Here is a 6,436-nt window from a genome sequence, read left to right as displayed (position 1 = left end):
CAAGCACAAAGTGAAGAATGAATTCCCTACCCCTGCCCTTTTCCTGCCCTGGTGATGCCAGGTGGATGCTGAAAGGTGAATGGCCTCGTAGGTGGGCCCAGGTCTAACACAGCTCTGCTCCTGCACAGACCTGAGCTTGCCTGGGCTTTCCTCCAAGTCACTGGGATCTCTGGACATATCCCTTCAGAGGGATTGTACTTGGATAGCAGCTACCTTCCCATGGAGCAGGCAGCTACCTGAATATCTGATGGCACTGTTGAGACTGTAAAACATCTATGGGAAAAGCAGGGAGAAGATTGCAGAGAGATCCAAGGCAGAGTTTCTTAATATATCACTATTATTGTCTGCCAAAGCTGGGGCGTCTCTGTTCAAGCCCGGAGATATGATTTGTTACCTCTCCAGGAAAAAAAAAAAAAATTACGAGAATTGCAGGAGACGAATGTAATATCAAACTTTAAAACAGTGTAAAAAAAAAAAAAAAGCCAACAACAATAATAATAATAATGGTCAATCATAAACTGATATAGTGCCGGCTTTCCCTCCCTTTTCGCCACCTTACAGGATATCCCGTCTAGCAGCAGGAACAAAACGTGGAAATGAATCAGTCAACAGAGCATTTTCTCCCATTAAAGCTGTTGGCAATTTTGACCCGTGCAGGGGAAGTTGCACATTAAGATGGATATTCCTAATCTGTAGGGACAACTGTCCTCACTGTGGGATGTAGCTTTTTTTTTTCTCTCTCTCTTTTTTTTTCCTTTTTTTTTTAGCCAAAGGATGTCATAGGTGAATGCATTTCTGCTGTGCACAGTGCGAACGCACATACAGCAGAAAGGCCTGAAAATTGTTAACCCCTTCTTATTTGAGCTGGCTGTGCTCTCTTTTTTTTTTTTTTGCTCTCTTTTATTTTTTCCCTCAGCTAGCAGGAATTACTGCTCTGTCCTATTGCTATTTACCTTAATAATGCTCAGTAAATCTATTATTTTCCAGCCTTGGGAAACTTCAGCCATTATTTTCTTTTATAATTCCATAGCTGATACTCAACGACAGCAGAAGAATGTTAAGGTGCTGGAAGAGATTCGCTTTCCTTATTATCATTCACGTATCTTCCACATTTGCTAGGTGGGAGAATGCGAGTTCTGAGTCTAAACAAGGACCACGAGACAGAACAGAGGTGTTCCATCCCACAGCAATAATGACTAGATGTCAGAGATGTGTCATCTTTCCTATTTGTGCCTCAGTCTCTCACATAGCACAGGGAATCACTCCGTTAAGCTACCAGCAACAACTATGGCAACAATGGCCATGTTGTATCATAAAAAATAAAAAAATCACAACGCCCATTTGTGATTAGGAAAACAGAAGTCTTACCTTACACTGTGGGTATTAAAAGTGTGAGGAACTCAGCCTACCGGTGCATAGGAAATCTGTGGAAGAACAAGGCCCTGTGAGCATCTCTGCCCAATGTCCCGCTTACATTTTCTGCCCTGGTTGATTTTTCATTACTGCAGTAGTTACCTACTAATCTAATGACAGTTACTCTGCTCACCAGGGGCGTGTAAAGACCAATTCATTCCAGACTGGAAAGTTCTTTGAGAAACCCTGAATGGAAGGTGCTATAGAAGTGCAATGTGTTATTAATAATCTCTCCTATCTGCATAAATCTCCATTGAATCCTCCTGGTATCATTAAAAGTAAAATAATCCCCCGGCACAGCTGAAGAGCTCAAACCTTCTTTCCCTTTTGTAGGTGTCTGGCTGGTTGCTAAATGGAAAAAAAAATGCCACACAAAACGCTGACATCTTTTTGTGACCCTCATGGAGCTACGTGGAGCTAATGAGTTTGTTTTCACTTTTGTAGATGAAATTTCCAGGGGCGGAGGGAATCCGGGGTGGTGCTGGGAAACCGCGGCGTGGCTCCCCAGGAACTTGGCTGAGACCACCAAACTTGTTTCATGTGTGGCCTCCCCTTTTGCCTCATTGGACCACAGATCTTTAATGAGCCTTCTGAGAACCACAGCTCTGGTCCCTTAAGCTGGAAAGGGATGGTGCAGCGCTCGGCTTGCAGACCACACAGTTTTCAGGCTCTCTTCTCTGAGAGAGGCTGCGGTCGCTCTTTCCCTTTCAGCAGCTGACGGTGAAAGTGGGGAGAAAGAGAACAATAACCAAACAAAATTGCTTCCCACAGCTGAGAAAATCACCCTCCCTTTATTATTATTTTTTTTTTTTCCCCTTTAGGAAAGAAATAAATAAAAGGGAAAGAACCCAAATGGGATCTCTCCCTCTTCAAACACACAAATGATCTTATGTTAGCAGTTGGGATTAAACATCTGTCTGGTGGTTATGTGATCATAACAGATGCTGTGTGCAAACGTTTCCTGCTAGCTTTGTTTTGGTTAATATTGTTTGTGTAGCACATTGGGTTGCATTCAGCTGAAGGGATATAGACTGTGTTTTTGTTCCACCACCCCCCCCCTCACTTCTGCTCAACTTCAAGCAGCTCCATCATCTTTCTGAAAAGAAATTGAAGGTGGGGGCGGAGGGGAAGAGGGTCATTGACTGATGTCATGTGGAAAGTGATGTCATACAGCACTGATGAAATGGCAATTCACTCGGGTTTTCAGCTGCTTTGATGTTATGTTAGGCCTTTTTCCTCTCTGTTAAGTTGCCCTTGGGTCCACTTGGCCATGCAGCTGGAAATAAATAGAGGGATATCGTAACGAGTTTCACTGTGCAACTGGAGCTCAACTGCTCGGGATTTCCATTGTTCTATCTGAGAGGCTGTGTTTCCAAAAGGGACCAGATGGATGCTGACACTGCACTCTTTGAAGGCATTACAGATTTTGTTTTTCAGGATATTTTTATATTCCTTTTTGCAGATAGGTAAAGTAAGGCAGAGTTATCTTAAGCGGTCCTGATCAGAGTGAACATCTGCAGCAGAATAAGGAGCTCCAAGTCTCTTACCCCTCCCCTTCATCTCCACTGTCTTAAGTCTTACAGGTGAACGATGCTTGCCCACATCTTCCCACCTGGCTGAGGATCAGCCATTGCATTTACACTGTTGGCCTAATCACCCCGCACCAGTGTGTCCAGCTAGACAACCCTATTATCTGCAAAGCTCAGCTGGTCTGACCCTCAGACATGGCTTAGCACAAACACCCTCCTTCTACAAAGTGATACAACCACACAAGTGTCCACAGCATCCACAGCAGAACAGAAGAAAAAATATTTTGAGTAGCCTGTAGTCCTCAGCCCAAAAGAATCACTATAAATATGAATGTCCTTTCTTCCTTACCACCATAACTTTGTCAAGCCCTGCTGAAGCAGACACAGGGTGCAGAGCAGTCCACTAAGGACAGGGGTTGAGAGAGCCCTTGCTGCTGTGCAAGGATACACACTGCAAGTATTGGATAGTCTCACAAGCAGACAGGCATGTAGTGATGCCAGGCAAGGCAGATGGGTGGGTACTCAATCTCAGTCTGAGCACTGACATCTACTCTTCCTTTTTACTAACAGTTTTGTTTTACCATCTTTCCATTTCTCCGGTTATGGTTGTTTGTGTGTTAACATTCACCAATCACTTCTAGCCAAAAAAGATTAAAATGATTCATGTTAAATGGCTTCTGGAGAGCCTTTTGCAATAGTGAGGGACTTGGGGTCTTTTTACTATAATTACTTTGAAATGTGACTTCCTTTTCCTGGAAAGGAGGGCTGGTCCAGCGAATGAAATACCCAGCTGGAGACTGTAAAAGTTTTTGTTCAGTGACTGTTTCAACCACAAACATTCTGTATAGAATAAAGAAATTGATTTTAACTCCCTTGTGCCTCAGTTTCCCCAGGTCTAATTGTTCTTGATTGCTTTTTTCTTTTTTTTTCATAAATAGTTTTGATGAATCAACATTTCTCAGTGGAAATAGCTCATTTTAACATTCTTCTCCCACTTCTTTCCAGCACTCATACAGTACTTCTCAATTTCATGTGGGTTTTAGAAGAAGTCATTCAATTAATCACAATGAGTCTCTCAAATATCATGATGATGAGGATCACATGAGGGTAGGTAACTCTTTTTTTTCAGTGAAGCTGCCTTCCTAAAAATAGTAGATCCAATTTTGTTCATGAGGAAGGCAGTAGCCTCCCAGGGACTAAGTTTTAGAATGCAAAGCCTTTTGGACAACAAAGGACAAAGAGTCCCATAACTGTCTTTTGGTGCGGAAGGGGAGGATAAATTGTATAAAAGCTGCATTTGTGTACTTCAGCTTATCTCACGTGTGATGGGAGTCAGTTGGAAATTAAAATCCACCCTACTGCCTGTGACCACACACGTAGTTCATTGGAAAAGCAAAGTATGTTTGTGCAATTGTGGATCTATCTCCAAAACAGCCTCAGCCCTTTCTCTTGGGGCAGCCAAGGTCAGCAGCATCCATGAATGTCTCCTATCCAGTGGAGGAGGAGGTGATGGCTCATGGGGATCTCCCGCATCACAGAGGTTTCCTCCCCACTTCCAGCACATTGCAACTCAAATACGGGTCTGAGAGCAGACCTGTGGACTCGGGGCTGTGCTATTATGTGCAGAGATAGCTGTCTAGGGTGATGGAGGAGACACCTTGGTGGCATGACACAAAGGAAACTGTTCATCCAGGGCTTGGGCAAGATGGATGACCAACCAGTGAACTTCCCTGCCCAGAGCAGTGCTTTAACCAGTGCTAACTTTACTGAGGAACAACTTCAGCTAAGTCATACACAACAACAAAGTGACCAGGGTATCCTCACAACTTGCCATTTCTCCTGCCACAAAGTACATAAAATTAGTCCACATGTTGGCATCCTCTAATTCAATAATCTAGTAATATAAATTTAGATAATCGACATTAAGGCTATGTTTCAAAATACAGCCATAACATTTATTTCTTTCTCTCAGGAAAGGAAGAAAAAAAAGAAGAAGCACACATTGGGAGGGCTCTCCTGATGAAATAATAAAACCCATTCTCATCTAGAAAAAAGAATCATTATAGGAGGATGGTAATTTACTTTATATGACCTTCAATTGATTATTCTGGGCCTGCTACACAAATATCACAGGAGCTATTGATCGTAAAACCTACCAAATAGATCTCTAATAGCTTTTACTGAGGAAAAATAATTATGCTAGCACTGTGGTCAAACACACATAAACCAATGTGGAGGTATTAATGTATAGTATTATTACCCATCTGTCTGAGAAGTATGGGGAAGACACTTCACAGTAACATGCTATGTCTAAGCACCATGAAGGCTCAATATCTGGCTAACAATTACAGCCAGTTACACTGAAAAATTGATTACTGTAAGTAAAAGCTAAGACTGGAAAGCAGAGGCTGGGACTTGCTTAATAAAAGTAAAATACTAACAACCATCATCCTAATTGTGGGGGAGTTCTGGGTCTTATATACTTGGAGTTGAAAATTGAATTTTTCTATGGTGCCTGTGGCAGGGCATCATTTCAGAAGTAAAGTTATCCACCTCAGAAAACCTGTAGTTGGTTGATCAATGCCCATAAAAATAAACAGGTTGCCTCAAAAACAAAACAGACCATCTCAAAGGAAAAGAGCACAGACTCAGAAACACACTGCCCCTGCCCTAAAACACTGTGTACTGACTGCATCTTTGAGAAAGTTTGGGATCTAAAGGTGGGGAGTGCTGAGATGGAAACAGTCTGTTATGGGACTTGCTGCTGTTAATTCCAAAGGAGTCAATCTCCATGTAGGGATCTGGTGGTGGTTTTGCAATGGGTTTCATTGGCAGAAGGATCAAAACCTGACTGCTGTTTCTGTGCCATGCTAAAATTTTCTCTCTCTCTTCTACCATATGTAGGAATTTTAAGGCATGTCAACTTAAAAATCAGCTTGATTTTATATAAATATTATTGAAATGTAAGTAAAGTTATTATAACTCAAAGGAATTATGATGAAAAGTATATTTTTCTCTATTTTTTCATGACTGCTTCACTTGTGCCTGTATAGTTTATTCTACTGTTTCTTTTATAGCAACTTTGTTCATTGCTCCCCCTGACTTCCCTGGATCTCATTTCATGGCATAAGAAAATGGAAAAAAAAAAAAAAAAAAAACAAAAAACAAAAAACTTTTTTCTTAATGGAGTAATGAAAATGTAAATTTTTGAACAACCATAGGAGGCTTTGCAATTTGTTGTTTTATGTACAGTACTTTCAAGGTAGATTTCAAACTAGCAGTGACCCTTAGAAATAAGTATTAAATAATATTGCAGCATGCTAAAGTAATGCCTAAAAGACAATTTATAATCAGATCACCGAGCCGATTGATCAAATATTTATTTATCTGGGAAGTGAGTAATAATTAGTGGAAGGCTAGCATCAAAAGCCATTCCCCTACTTAATAAAGAAGTGCACTTGCAATCAAAAATGTTGAATGCAAGGATGCTAAAC

Source organism: Tympanuchus pallidicinctus, unplaced genomic scaffold (assembly GCF_026119805.1).
Source record: "Tympanuchus pallidicinctus isolate F22 unplaced genomic scaffold, pur_lepc_1.0 scaffold12, whole genome shotgun sequence".
Lineage (NCBI taxonomy): Eukaryota > Metazoa > Chordata > Aves > Galliformes > Phasianidae > Tympanuchus > Tympanuchus pallidicinctus.
Note: the sequence above shows the minus strand (reverse complement) of the source record.